The 15,000-nt window shown below is 43.4% G+C and overlaps 1 pseudogene; it reads right to left on the bottom strand.

Moving 5' to 3' along the window:
- Positions 1 to 1,375: 1,375 nt before the first annotated feature.
- Positions 1,376 to 1,527, bottom strand: LOC142356551 (5.8S ribosomal RNA; annotated as a pseudogene).
- Between the last annotated feature and the right edge of the window lie 13,473 nt (positions 1,528 to 15,000).

Below are 15,000 nucleotides of genomic sequence, written 5' to 3' on the forward strand. Positions count from 1 at the left end.
AAACGTTCACATGTTGATGTTTCCGCTTTCGCGTACTCGAAACAACATAATACTAGTCTTTGTAATTTAGTTTCATAATTTCAACTGTTCTCATGCAGAATTTTTGCTCATTCTTATCCCAAATTTTGACCTGGCTACTAGTTACACTCCTTGTACTTATTGCAAAATGACCACAAATTTCAACAGCTTTCACATGTTGCTGTTTCGGCTTTCGCTTACTACAGTCAACATAATACTCGTTGCAAAATAAGTGCTCGGCATCTGCAATTTTCCAAAGACGAAGTTTCGCCAGTTCAATTTTCGCTCGCCAATTATGGCTACTAATTCACACGGTACTGAGCTCAACAACATTAAATTTGTTCAGCAAGACTTTCACATGTTGATGTTTTGGCTTTCGCCTACTAGAAGCAACATAATACTCGTCTTGTTAGCTCATTCAATGAGAATAGCTTTTCCCGTTGAGAATTTTTGCCTTCAATTGGCGTTGTAGTGAGTTTGGCTACTCAGATCACCAAATACTTGTGACAATTCGAACCAGAAATGTTTTCAATTTTCACATGCTGATGTTTCGGATTCAACCTACTAGAAGCAGCATAATACTTGTATTCAACAATTTCTGTATCAAATCCCAGTTTTCTCTGGTGCATCTTTGCCAAACTATTCCAAACTGCCTGAGTCTGAATACCAATTACAGGTACTAGTAAATGCACGTTACTAAGGACTATATAGTTCTAGGTTACTGTACACAACGACGTTCACATGTTGATGTTTCAGCTGCCGCTTACTAGAAACAACATAATACTTATCGTGCATACCTTTCCATAACTTGTCCTTTTCAGATGCATTAGTTTCCCTTTGTCTTGGCTTCTACAGTCAGACTGGCTACTAGTAACAGCACAGTACTAATCACATATCGTTCTACAGTTTGCAGACAACTTTCACATGTTGATGTTTCAGCTTTCGCCTACTAGAAACAACATAATACTCGCTGTATACATTTGTAGTTCTCTATGTAACTTTCATGTGAAGAAGTTTCGCCAGTCTTTTTGACTGTCTCAAATCTGAGTCATGCTTAGGCTACTAGTTGCTTCATAGTACTTATCGCCTCGAGATCATTGAACAAAACTTGATTTTCACATGTTGCTGTTTCAGCTTCCGCTTACTAGAAACAACATAATACTAGTCTCATTAAGTTCCGTCTCTTTGCAATTTTCTTATGAAGAAAATTCGCCATCACAATGACTCCAGCAGTTCTTGATCAAGGAATGCAATCATTGATCAGAATGCTATTATTTGAATCGGTTCTGCTTTAAGTGTTCCAATTTTATTGGAAGCACCAACAATAGAACATCAATGTGTTCAATCGAGAGTTATATAACCCTGAATCGGACGCAGTCAACAGCCGAAGCCGAGACCGCCTTTTGCGTTAGAGAGGTCGGTAAACAAATCTTGCGATTCATACCGAATTAACACATATAGCTGTGCTCCTCTTCGTAAAGCGAGCCAAGTGATCCCCTGTTGAAGGATGTATTTGGACCAATCTAGTAGCATTTGGTTTCCAACAAGCTCTCCCAAGTTAGCTTACTTATTGGGCTTTTCAACCAATTCGGTTGGCTACAAGCATCATCAAAGTACTAGCCACAGTTTGATCGCAAAATTCTACGACTTTCACATGTTGATGTTTCGGCTTGCGCTTAGCCTACTATAAGCAACATAATACTAGTCATATCATAGAGCGTGATCAGCTTGTGACGTTCTCATGATGAAGTTTCACCAACAGTGTCTCACTTCGAGCTTAAATCCAGCTACTAGTAACTACACAGTACTGACTGCAACGATAACTTTTATCTATACCTTTCACATGCTGCGCTTTCGGCCAGGGCCTACTAACGTCAACATAATACTCGATATAAACTTTTGTTCATGATGCAGCTTCCCCATGCAGAAGTTTCGCCTTCAAATGCTCTCTTGGCCATATGACGTAAGAAAAGGTTACTAGTAACATCACAGTACTAGCCACAGTTTGATTGCAAAATTCTACGACTTTCACATGTTGATGTTTCGGCTTGCGCTTAGCCTACTAGAAGCAACATAATACTAGTCATATCATAGAGCGTGATCAGCTTGTGACGTTCTCATGATGAAGTTTCACCAACAGTGTCTCATTTCGAGCTTAAATCCAGCTACTAGTAACTACACAGTACTGACTGCAACGCTAACTTTTATCTATACCTTTCACATGCTGCGCTTTCGGCCAGGGCCTACTAACGTCAACATAATACTCGATATAAACTTTTGTTCATGATGCAGCTTCCCCATGCAGAAGTTTCGCCTTCAAATGCTCTCTTGGCCATATGACGTAACACAAGGTTACTAGTAACATCACAGTACTAGCCACAATTTGATCGCAAAATTCTACGACTTTCACATGTTGATGTTTCGGCTTGCGCTTAGCCTACTAGAAGCAACATAATACTAGTCATATCATGGAGCGTGATCAGCTTGTGACGTTCTCATGATGAAGTTTCACCAACAGTGTCTCATTTCGAGCTTAAATCCAGCTACTAGTAACTACACAGTACTGACTGCAACGATAACTTTTATCTATACCTTTCACATGCTGCGCTTTCGGCCAGGGCCTACTAATGTCAACATAATACTCGATATAAACTTTTGTTCATGATGCAGCTTCCCCATGCAGAAGTTTCGCCTTCAAATGCTCTCTTGGCCATATGACGTAACACAAGGTTACTAGTAACATCACAGTACTAGCCACAATTTGATCGCAAAATTCTACGACTTTCACATGTTGATGTTTCGGCTTGCGCTTAGCCTACTAGAAGCAACATAATACTAGTCATATCATAGAGCTTGATCAGCTTGTGACATTCTCATGATGAAGTTTCACCAACAGTGTCTCATTTTGAGCTTAAATCCAGCTACTAGTAACTACACAGTACTGACTGCAACAATAACTTTTATCTATACCTTTCACATGCTGCGTTTTCGGCCAAGGCCTACTAACGTCAACATAATACTCGATATAAAATTTTGATCATGATGCAGCTTTCCCATGCAGAAGTTTCGCCTTCAAATGCTCTCTTGGCCATATGACGGAACACCAGGTTACTAGTAACATCACAGTACTAGCCACAGTTTGATTGCAAAATTCTACGACTTTCACATGTTGATGTTTCGGCTTGCGCTTAGCCTACTAGAAGCAACATAATACTAGTCATATCATAGAGCGTGATCAGCTTGTGACGTTCTCATGATGAAGTTTCACCAATAGTGTTTCATTCGAATTGGTTCTGCTTTAAGCTCTCCAATTGTTTTGGATGAACCAGTTTTGCCCTTCGAAGCCACTTTTGTGAGCTTTTGTGGGTCTTTACCAAGAGGATATACCTCAAGGCCTCTTTCAATTCCTTTAAGTTCTTTCAACTCCTTTACAGTTTCTAGGTTCACATAGCTGCAAACCTTATTTCTAGTTTTAAGTCTGGCCAACTTGGGGAGAGTTGGTGCAGACCGTGACCAATTCTAGTAGGATGCCACAACAAGAATGTGATCAACTTAGCTTGTCGATGAACCTGCCCCACATTCAAACAACTCTATCGCCTTTTCCTCGTATAGTTATATGCGAGGGCCTCTCATAGAGAGCGCTGTTAGCAACCTTTTCCACATAGACGATAAAGTTGTGAGTGTTTTGCACATGGCTGTTGTCATCACCACGTGACGAGTCAACTCAGCTTGACTCTCTACACTCCGACAAGCTTTGCACATACGCCTTTAGTTCAGTATGTGTCTTTAATCTGACTCCGGTGCCTCAAGCCGGAAAAATTGTCAGATTATGATCATTATCGGTTAGTCATCCCGATGCAAGATCGTATCGTACTGTCTTTGTCTACCTCCAGATTCCGAAGAACAGGAGGAGACTCTCCCAGACCTACATATCTGGGAGAATGTTCAGAGGGCGAGAAGCTGTGGATTACTCTCCCCTAAGAACTGACTAAACTTTACCCTCGTCCAAGGTAAGTTTATTTTAGCTAGCCTTCTATGTAAAGGATCTGAGGCTAAGCTGTGTTTTTTCGAGCCTTTGGCTCGGAGCAAGTTCAGTGGGCGCCCCGAGTAGCTCAACTCTTTCCCAATGAACAGCGCAACGCTCTGTCACTCGCTGGGATTTTTGCGTGTCGGTTCTAACCACGCGACTTGTGGACCTTTTTAGGCCTTTCTCATTCACAAGTCTATAGCTGGGCTTCTATAACCCAGCTTCTGAGATCTAGATAGCTGCAGTTCTGCTAGGCTGCTTTTGCTAACTAGTCTCCCTTTAAGCAGTCCCTTGCCATGACTGCTGAACTATGTATCCACACAAGTAGTTTTTGAGCTCGATACATAATTCGAGATTGGTTGCCAAGCAATCTCTAGCGACAGAGCGTCATGCGCACTACAGACATGGCCTCTACCAGCAGCCATGCCCGAAGGAATCAATCACTGATCCTTCCGCAGGTTCCCCTACGGAAACCTTGTTACGACTTTTACTTCCTCTAGACAATTAAGCTCGATCCGCTTCATCCCGTTGCCGGAGACCGAAGTCCCAACAGTAGGAATTTGCAATTCTTGCTTAACTATCCAATCAGTAGTAGCGACGGGCGGTGTGTACAAAGGGCAGGGACGTAATCCCTATGAGTTGTTGACTCATAAGTACCAGGAATTCCTGGTTCACGTCTGCAAGTTACAACAGACGATCCCCTTGAAGCGCTGTACTTTTCTCTGATTGCCCAGTCCATTTCGGACCAAGGGCTGAGTACTCAATCTAAAAGTACACAGTGTAGCGCGCGTGCAGTCCAGAACATCTAAGGGCATCACAGACCTGTTATAGCCTCACTTCATCTGCGGTATTTAATTCCGCATAGTTCCTCTAAGAAGTGTTTGAATTCACATATAGTGAATTTCATTATTTAGATGGAGAAGATCTCGTTCGTTATCGGAATTAACCAGACAGATCACTCCACTAACTAAGAACGGCCATGCACCACCGCCCATATAATCATGAAAGATATTCAATCTGTCAATCCTTAAGATGTCTGGACCGGGTGAGTTTTCCCGTGTTGAGTCAAATTAAGCCGCAGGCTCCACTCCTGGTGGTGCCCTTCCGTCAATTCCTTTAAGTTTCGATTTTGCAACCATACTTCCCCCGGAACCAATAAACTTTGGTTTCCCGGTTAATCTCTTGCCAAGTCAAGATCGACTTTGACAAATTGTAGGTTGGTATAGTTTATGGTCAGAATTACGAGGGTATCTAATCCTCTTCAATACTCTGACTTTCGTTCTTGATTAATGAAAACATTCTTGGCAAATGCTTTCGCAGTAGTTTGTCTTGCCACGATCCAAGAATTTCACCTCTAACGTAGCAATACAAATGCCCCCGTCTGTTCCTTTCAATCATTACCGCACTCAGCCAACCGGCATCAATCGAGTAGCGGGTCATTCTCCATTATTCCATGCTTTATTATTCGATCCCAAAGGATGCTTTGAACACTCTAATTTTCTCAGGGTGAAAACACCGTTTCCACAGTTCGTCACATTTAAGTGCAAACTATTTCTTCGATGCGAAGGATGAGCGGAACGAGTCAACAGATTTAACTGAAGACCATGTTGCCGTTCTACTCAAACAGATCCAACTATGAGCTTTTTAAACGCAGCAACTATTGCATACGCTTGTAGAGGCTGGTATTACCGCGGCTGCTGGCACCAGACTTGCCCTCTACTCGTTCATCAATGGAGCTTTTAAGTCCATTCCATTCTGATTACAAACCATAAAGGTTCATATCATTATTTCTAGTCACTACCTCCTCGTGCGGAGAGTGGGTAATTTGCGTGCCTGCTGCCTTCCTTGGATGTGGTAGCCGTTTCTAAGGCTCCCTCTCCGGAATCGAACCCTGATTCCCCGTTACCCGTCACAACCATGGTAGTCCGTTACACTACCATCATAGGTTGATAGGTCAGAAATTCGGAAGTTCCGTCCCCAAGCCGAAGCTATCTGGGATCTTTCAGTTACTAGGACTCATCACGGGATGTGTCTGTACTTAGCAAATCACCCGGTGTAGTCTTGTAAAAGTCTCCGACAGTGTCGGACAATCAGCATGCATTAGCTGCAGGGTTACCGCAGTTATTCATTTAGCTTGCAAATCAACTAATAGATAGTAACTGATTTAATGAGCCATTCGCGGTTCCACTTTTTCAAGCTTCGCTTGCACATGCATGGCTTAGTCTTTCAGACAAGCATATGGCAACTGACAGGATCAATGAGTTTAATTGTACTTTGAACAATCTTTCGATTTGTTCGAATTTAGAAAGACATAGCCTTGCGGCCTCGTCAATCTTGCTTTGAGCTTTTTAAATCACGAAGAGTTTCAATGCATGCTTTGGCATGGCTACTAGTTACTACACAGTACTCTACACACTTAGAGTTACCCACGATTACACATTTCACATGCTGATGTTTCGGCTCGCGCGTACTAGAAACAGCATAATACTATGTGTACTGGTAGATAGCGCTCTGTGAGCATTTCCCATGAGCAGGTTTTGCCCTCCAAATCTCTGTTCTACTGTTACCAATACCGGCTAACAACTGTATCATACTAGGGAGAATTGACTCATGATTTAAAAACCAGATGTTCACATGTCGATGTTTCGGCTCTCGCCTACTAGAAACAACATAATACTAGTCTGTTAAAAATCTCAATCACGCCGCCTCTTCAGATACAGAAGTTTTACCTTTTATTGGTTAGAGAACAGCTTTCCAGCTGTCGACATGGTTACTAGTAACAACACCGTACTCAACACAAAAACTTTTCAACTTCACAACTTTCACATGCTGATGTTTCTGCTTTCGCATACTAGAAACAGCATAATACTTATTGTTTTGTCAAGTAATTTGTGTGTCTTTCCCATGTGAAGTTTCACCGGTCAACAATGTTTCCCTGACCAATTACGGCTACTAGTAGCTGTATAATACTAGGGAAAATGATTGAGGATTTAATATCAGATTTTCACATGTTGATGTTTCGGCTTTCGCCTACTAGAAACAACATAATACTAGTCTGCTAAGAAATCTCGCTCAAATTGCCTTTTCACATACAGAAGTTTCACCTTCTATTGGTTAGAGAACAGTTCTCAGCTGTCGACATGGTTACTAGTAACAACATCGTACTCAACACAAAAATTCTTCAACTTCACAACTTTCACATGCTGATGTTTCTGCTTTCGCGTACTAGAAACAGCATAATACTTATTGCTTTGTCAAGAAGTGTGTGTGTCTTTCCCATGCGAAAGTTTCACCGGTCAGCAATAATTGCCGTGTCCAATTAAGGTTACTCATAGCTGTATAATACTAGGGAAAATGATTGAGGATTTAATATCAGATTTTCACATGTTGATGTTTCGGCTTTCGCCTACTAGAAACAACATAATACTAGTCTGCTAATAAATCTCGCTCAAATTGCCTTTTCACATACAGAAGTTTCACCTCTTCTTGGTCACTGTACAGATGATGCTGTCTGTTCTTTATTTGGTTCTGCTTATTATAAGGAGGGGCATCACTCCTTCCTCCTTGGTTTGCATGCATTAAGCCTGCTTTGTGAAAAGCGTATCTTTCTAGCTTTTCTTCGCCTTACTCGAGTAGGACGATACAATCCAGACATTAGTCAGTCTTGGTGTAAAGTCACTGAGTATTATTCGGTTCTGCTTTATTCAGCAATATGCTGTATAATTGTTGTAATTTGCGAACATATTTGTTCTCAGTTCCGAACTACTAGCGACGACAGATTACCAGCGGTCATGAGCCATCAAGGTAGTTCTTTGGTGCATCAAGTAGAGAGGTGCCATCAAACAACACTTCCCTAATAATGCTACACACATAGAATTTGCTACAGTGCAGCTTTTTACTTTGCAAAATTTGCGCACAAATTTTGCATAGAATAAATGTTTTATCAAGATTTTTAGATCCCCTCCCTTGAGAGAACGTTACTCCTTTAAGTGAACACCCCGCGGCGTCCTGTTGTTATTGCTTATAACCATTTCGCAAGCCGGAGGCATAATGCACTACGCAAGCCGCTACTTTGGCACAGAGGCACCTAGTTTTACACCCGGGACTTCAGGTGGCCCAGTTTTACACCCAGTACAGCGGTGCCAGTTGGTAACCCGGTGGATCCTCGGAGACCAGACATGATCATAGATCAAACCCGATGTATGCTACTCCTGAACGTATAGTATCTCCACTGTGCAATGAAATTATCGTTCGTTTCGGGCCTTCCTATACGTTCAGCAGACAATCGCTAGGAATTCACCTCGTGACCCGTGGTGACCACACTGGATTTCAAGTTTATTGATTTGGACAGACCTGTCATTTATTTTGCTTTTCAGCTTCAGTTCTGCTCGATCTAGCTTGCCTAAGGCTTGATCTCGCTTTGCTCACCCCTGTAGGAGCCTCTACTAGTACCACTCGGAGTAATGGGGAATCCACCAGACCTAATCGATGAATGCCATCAAACAACAAACATCATACCCGGCTTCATCAGGCATATTTTATTACTTCCGAGAGGTACTTTAGTATCAGATCTTTCTCCATGCCTCTTATGAGGACCCGTCAGACCTTTCGGTTTATCGTTTAGCTTCAGTCCTGCTCGATCTAGCTTTCCCAAGGCTCGATCTAGCTCTATTCGCCCCACTAGAGGGCTCTCTAAGACCCCTCGGTCTTAGTGTTAGCTCCGGTACTGCTCGGTCGTGCTTGCTGAAGGCCCGACCCAGCTTTAGTTAGATTCTCGTACTTTCTCTTGGCCTCTCTAGGAGGACCAGACAGACCTCTCGGTCTATCGTTTAGCTTCAGTCCTGCTCGATCTAGCTTGCCCAAGGCTTGATCAAGCTCTATTCGCCCCGCTAGAGGGCTCTCTAAGACCCCTCGGTCTTAGTGTTATCTTCTGTAATGCCTAACCAAGCTTACTACAGGCCTTGGTCAGGTCTTTATCGGTCACCGATTAGTAACAGACCAATCATAGGGCCTTCCACCCTATCCGGGTTGAGGTCTTTAGTCCAGCCATATTTTGACAAGACACCTCTCCCTAATAATGCCCCACACATAGAATTACTGTCCATGCAGTATTTAACTTGTGTTTTTTTCTAAAATTTGATTTTCACTTTTTGGAGGTTCATTTGCTCCTCTGACACTCTTTCAGCTTCAATCTTACTCGATCTAGCTTTCCCAAGGCTCGATCTAGCTCTATTCGCCCCACTAGAGGGCTCTCTAAGACACTTCGGTCTTAGTGTTAGCTCCGGTCTTGCTCAATCGTGCTTGCTGAAGGCGCGATCAAGCTTTAGTTAGCTTCTCGTACTTCCTCTTGGCCTCTCTAGGAGGACCAGACAGACCTCTCGGTCTATCGTTTAGCTTCAGTCCTGCTCGATCTAGCTTTCCCAAGGCTCGATCTAGCTCTATTCGCCCTGCTAGAGGGCTCTCTAAGACCCCTCGGTCTTAGTGTTAGCTCCGGTACAGCTCGGTCGTGCTTGCTGAAGGCCCGATCAAGCTTTAGTTAGATTCTCGTACTTTCTCTTGGCCTCTCTAGGAGGACCAGACAGACCTCTCGGTCTATCGTTTAGCTTCAGTCCTGCTTGATCTAGCTTTCCCAAGGCTCGATCTAGCTCTATTCGCCCTGCTAGAGGGCTCTCTAAGACCCCTCGGTCTTAGTGTTAGCTCCGGTACAGCTCGGTCGTGCTTGCTGAAGGCCCGATCAAGCTTTAGTTAGCTTCTCGTACTTTCTCTTGGCCTCTCTAGGAGGACCAGACAGACCTCTCGGTCTATCGTTTAGCTTCAGTCCTGCTCGATCTAGCTTTCCCAAGGCTCGATCTAGATCTATTCGCCCTGCTAGAGGGCTCTCTAAGACCCCTCGGTCTTAGTGTTAGCTCCGGTACAGCTCGGTCGTGCTTGCTGAAGGCCTGATCAAGCTTTAGTTAGCTTCTCGTACTTTCTCTTGGCCTCTCTAGGAGGACCAGACAGACCTTTCGGTCTCTTGCTTAGCTTCAGTCCTGCTCGATCTAGCTTTCCCAAGGCTCGATCTAGCTCTATTCGCCCCGCTAGAGGGCTCTCTAAGACCCCTCGGTCTTAGTGTTAACTCCTGTAATGCCTAACCAAGCTTACTACAGGCCTTGGTCAGGTCTTTATCGGTCACCGATTAGTAACAGACCGATCATGGGGCCTTCCACCCTATCCGGGTTGAGGTCTTTAGTCCAGCCATATTTTGACAAGACACCTCCCCCTAATAATGCCCCACACATAGAAATACTGTCCATGCAGTATTTAACTTGTGTTTTTTCTAAAATTTGATTTTCACTTTTTGGAGGTTCATTTGCTCCTCTGACACTCTTTCAGCTTCAATCTTACTCGATCTAGCTTTCCCAAGGCTCGATCTAGTTAGCTCAAGCTCAAGCTCGATCTAGTTAGCTCAAGCTCAAGCTCAAGCTAGCTAGCTAGCTCAAGCTCAAGCTCAAGCTAGCTAGCTAGCTCAAGTTCAAGCTAGCTAGCTAGCTCAAGCTCAAGCTAGCTAGCTCAAGCTCAAGCTAGCTAGCTCAAGCTCAAGCCAGCTAGCTCAAGCTCAATCTCAAGCTAGCTAGCTAGCTCAAGCTCAAGCTAGCTAGCTCAAGCTCAAGCTAGCTAGCTAGCTAGCTCAAGCTCAAGCTCAAGCTAGCTAGCTCAAGCTCAAGCTCAAGCTAGCTAGCTCAAGCTCAAGCTCAAGCTAGCTAGCTCAAGCTCAAGCTCAAGCTAGCTAGCTCAAGCTCAAGCTCAAGCTAGCTAGCTAGCTCAAGCTCAAGCTAGCTAGCTCAAGCTCAAGCTCAAGCTCAAGCTAGCTAGCTAGCTAGCTCAAGCTCAAGCTCAAGCTAGCTAGCTAGCTCAAGCTCAAGCTAGCTAGCTCAAGCTCAAGCCAGCTAGCTCAAGCTCAAGCTCAAGCTAGCTAGCTAGCTCAAGCTCAAGCTAGCTAGCTCAAGCTCAAGCCAGCTAGCTCAAGCTCAAGCTCAAGCTCAAGCTAGCTAGCTAGCTCAAGCTCAAGCTAGATAGCTAGCTCAAGCTAGCTAGCTAGCTCAAGCTCAAGCTCAAGCTAGCTAGCTAGCTAGCTCAAGCTCAAGCTAGCTAGCTCAAGCTCAAGCCAGCTAGCTCAAGCTCAAGCTCAAGCTAGCTAGCTAGCTCAAGCTCAAGCTAGCTAGCTCAAGCTCAAGCTCAAGCGAGCTAGCTAGCTCAAGCTCAAGCTAGCTAGCTAGCTCAAGCTCAAGCTAGCTAACTCAAGCTAACTCAGCTAGCTCAAGCTAACTCAAGCTAGCTAAAGCTAACTCAAGCTAACTCAAGCTAACTCAAGCTAACTCAAGCTAGCTAAAGCTAACTCAAGCTAACTCAAGCTAACCCGAGCTAACTCAAGCTAGCTCAAGCTAACCCAAGCTAGCTAAAGCTAACTCAAGCTAACTCAAGCTAATTCAAGCTAACTCAAGCTAACTCAAGCTAACTCAAGCTAACTCAAGCTAGTTCAAGCTAACTCAAGCTAGCTAAAGCTAACTCAAGCTAACTCAAGCTAACTCAAGCTAGCTCAAGCTAACTCAAGCTAGTTCAAGCTAACTCAAGCTAGCTAAAGCTAACTCAAGCTAACTCAAGCTAACTCAAGCTAGCTCAAGCTAACTCAAGCTAACTCAAGCTAACTCAAGCTAACCCGAGCTAACTCAAGCTAACTCAAGGTAGCTAAAGCTAGTTCAAGCTAGCTCAAGCTAGCTAAAGCTAAGACAAGCTAACTCAAGCTAACTCAAGCTAACTCAAGCTAACTCAAGCTAGTTCAAGCTAACTCAAGCTAGCTAAAGCTAACTCAAGCTAACTCAAGCTAACTCAAGCTAGCTCAAGCTAACTCAAGCTAGTTCAAGCTAACTCAAGCTAGCTAAAGCTAACTCAAGCTAACTCAAGCTAACTCAAGCTAGCTCAAGCTAACTCAAGCTAGTTCAAGCTAACTCAAGCTAGCTAAAGCTAACTCAAGCTAACTCAAGCTAACTCAAGCTAACTCAAGCTAGCTAAAGCTAACTCAAGCTAACTCAAGCTAACCCGAGCTAACTCAAGCTAGCTCAAGCTAACCCAAGCTAGCTAAAGCTAACTCAAGCTAACTCAAGCTAATTCAAGCTAACTCAAGCTAACTCAAGCTAACTCAAGCTAACTCAAGCTAGCTAAAGCTAACTCAAGCTAACTCAAGCTAACTCAAGCTAACCCGAGCTAACTCAAGCTAACTCAAGGTAGCTAAAGCTAGTTCAAGCTAACTCAAGCTAGCTAAAGCTAAGACAAGCTAACTCAAGCTAACTCAAGCTAACTCAAGCTAACTCAAGCTAACTCAAGCTAGTTCAAGCTAACTCAAGCTAACTCAAGCTAACTCAAGCTAGCTAAAGCTAACTCAAGCTAACTCAAGCTAACTCAAGCTAACCCGAGCTAACTCAAGCTAACTCAAGGTAGCTAAAGCTAGTTCAAGCTAGCTCAAGCTAGCTAAAGCTAAGACAAGCTAACTCAAGCTAACTCAAGCTAACTCAAGCTAGTTCAAGCTAACTCAAGCTAGCTAAAGCTAACTCAAGCTAACTCAAGCTAACTCAAGCTAGCTCAAGCTAACTCAAGCTAGTTCAAGCTAACTCAAGCTAGCTAAAGCTAACTCAAGCTAACTCAAGCTAACTCAAGCTAACTCAAGCTAGCTAAAGCTAACTCAAGCTAACTCAAGCTAACCCGAGCTAACTCAAGCTAGCTCAAGCTAACCCAAGCTAGCTAAAGCTAACTCAAGCTAACTCAAGCTAATTCAAGCTAACTCAAGCTAACTCAAGCTAACTCAAGCTAACTCAAGCTAGCTAAAGCTAACTCAAGCTAACTCAAGCTAACTCAAGCTAACCCGAGCTAACTCAAGCTAACTCAAGGTAGCTAAAGCTAGTTCAAGCTAACTCAAGCTAGCTAAAGCTAAGACAAGCTAACTCAAGCTAACTCAAGCTAACTCAAGCTAACTCAAGCTAACTCAAGCTAGTTCAAGCTAACTCAAGCTAACTCAAGCTAACTCAAGCTAGCTAAAGCTAACTCAAGCTAACTCAAGCTAACTCAAGCTAACCCGAGCTAACTCAAGCTAACTCAAGGTAGCTAAAGCTAGTTCAAGCTAGCTCAAGCTAGCTAAAGCTAAGACAAGCTAACTCAAGCTAACTCAAATTAACTCAAGCTAGTTCAAGCTAACTCAAGCTAGCTAAAGCTAACTCAAGCTAACTCAAGCTAACTCAAGCTAGCTCAAGCTAACTCAAGCTAGTTCAAGCTAACTCAAGCTAGCTAAAGCTAACTCAAGCTAACTCAAGCTAACTCAAGCTAACTCAAGCTAGCTAAAGCTAACTCAAGCTAACTCAAGCTAACCCGAGCTAACTCAAGCTAGCTCAAGCTAACCCAAGCTAGCTAAAGCTAACTCAAGCTAACTCAAGCTAATTCAAGCTAACTCAAGCTAACTCAAGCTAACTCAAGCTAACTCAAGCTAGCTAAAGCTAACTCAAGCTAACTCAAGCTAACTCAAGCTAACCCGAGCTAACTCAAGCTAACTCAAGGTAGCTAAAGCTAGTTCAAGCTAACTCAAGCTAGCTAAAGCTAAGACAAGCTAACTCAAGCTAACTCAAGCTAACTCAAGCTAACTCAAGCTAACTCAAGCTAACTCAAGCTAGTTCAAGCTAACTCAAGCTAACTCAAGCTAACTCAAGCTAGCTAAAGCTAACTCAAGCTAACTCAAGCTAACTCAAGCTAACCCGAGCTAACTCAAGCTAACTCAAGGTAGCTAAAGCTAGTTCAAGCTAACTCAAGCTAGCTAAAGCTAAGACAAGCTAACTCAAGCTAACTCAAGCTAACTCAAGCTAACTCAAGCTAACTAAAGCTAGTTCAAGCTAACTCAAGCTAGCTAAAGCTAACTCAAGCTAACTCAAGCTAACTCAAGCTAGCTCAAGCTAACTCAAGCTAGTTCAAGCTAACTCAAGCTAGCTAAAGCTAACTCAAGCTAACTCAAGCTAACTCAAGCTAACTCAAGCTAGCTAAAGCTAACTCAAGCTAACTCAAGCTAACCCGAGCTAACTCAAGCTAGCTCAAGCTAACCCAAGCTAGCTAAAGCTAACTCAAGCTAACTCAAGCTAATTCAAGCTAACTCAAGCTAACTCAAGCTAACTCAAGCTAACTCAAGCTAGCTAAAGCTAACTCAAGCTAACTCAAGCTAACTCAAGCTAACCCGAGCTAACTCAAGCTAACTCAAGGTAGCTAAAGCTAGTTCAAGCTAACTCAAGCTAGCTAAAGCTAAGACAAGCTAACTCAAGCTAACTCAAGCTAACTCAAGCTAACTCAAGCTAACTCAAGCTAGTTCAAGCTAACTTAATGAAGTTAACCCAAGCTAACTTGGGTTAATGAAGTCAAACTCAAGCTAACCCGAGCTAACTCAAGCTAACTCAAGCTAATTCAAGCTAACTCAAGCTAACTCAAGCTAATTCAAGCTAACTCAAGCTAATTCAAGCTAACTCAAGCTAGCTCAAGCTAACTCAAGCTAACCCAAGCTAACTTAAGCTAGCTTAAGCTAATTAAAGCTAATTAAAGCTAACTCAAGCTAACCCAAGCTAACTTAAGCTAGCTCTAGCTGGCTGCCACTGTTAGGCCATTTGGGAGCGCTTTTCTCGCACTCTGATTGGCTGCCACTGTTAGGCCATTTGGGAGCGCTTTTCTCGCACTCTGATTGGCTGCCACTGTTAGGCCATTTGGGAGCGCTTTTCTCGCACTCTGATTGGCTGCCACTGTTAGGCCATTTGGGAGCGCTTTTCTCGCACTCTGATTGGCTGCCACTGTTAGGCCATTTGGGAGCGCTTTTCTCGCACTCTGATTGGCTGCCACTGTTAGGCCATTTGGGAGCGCTTTTCTCGCACTCTGATTGGCTGCCACTGTTAGGCCAT

The sequence above is a fragment of the Convolutriloba macropyga genome, unplaced genomic scaffold (assembly GCF_964194025.1).
Source record: "Convolutriloba macropyga unplaced genomic scaffold, txConMacr16.3 SCAFFOLD_403, whole genome shotgun sequence".
Classification (NCBI taxonomy): Eukaryota; Metazoa; Xenacoelomorpha; order Acoela; family Convolutidae; genus Convolutriloba; species Convolutriloba macropyga.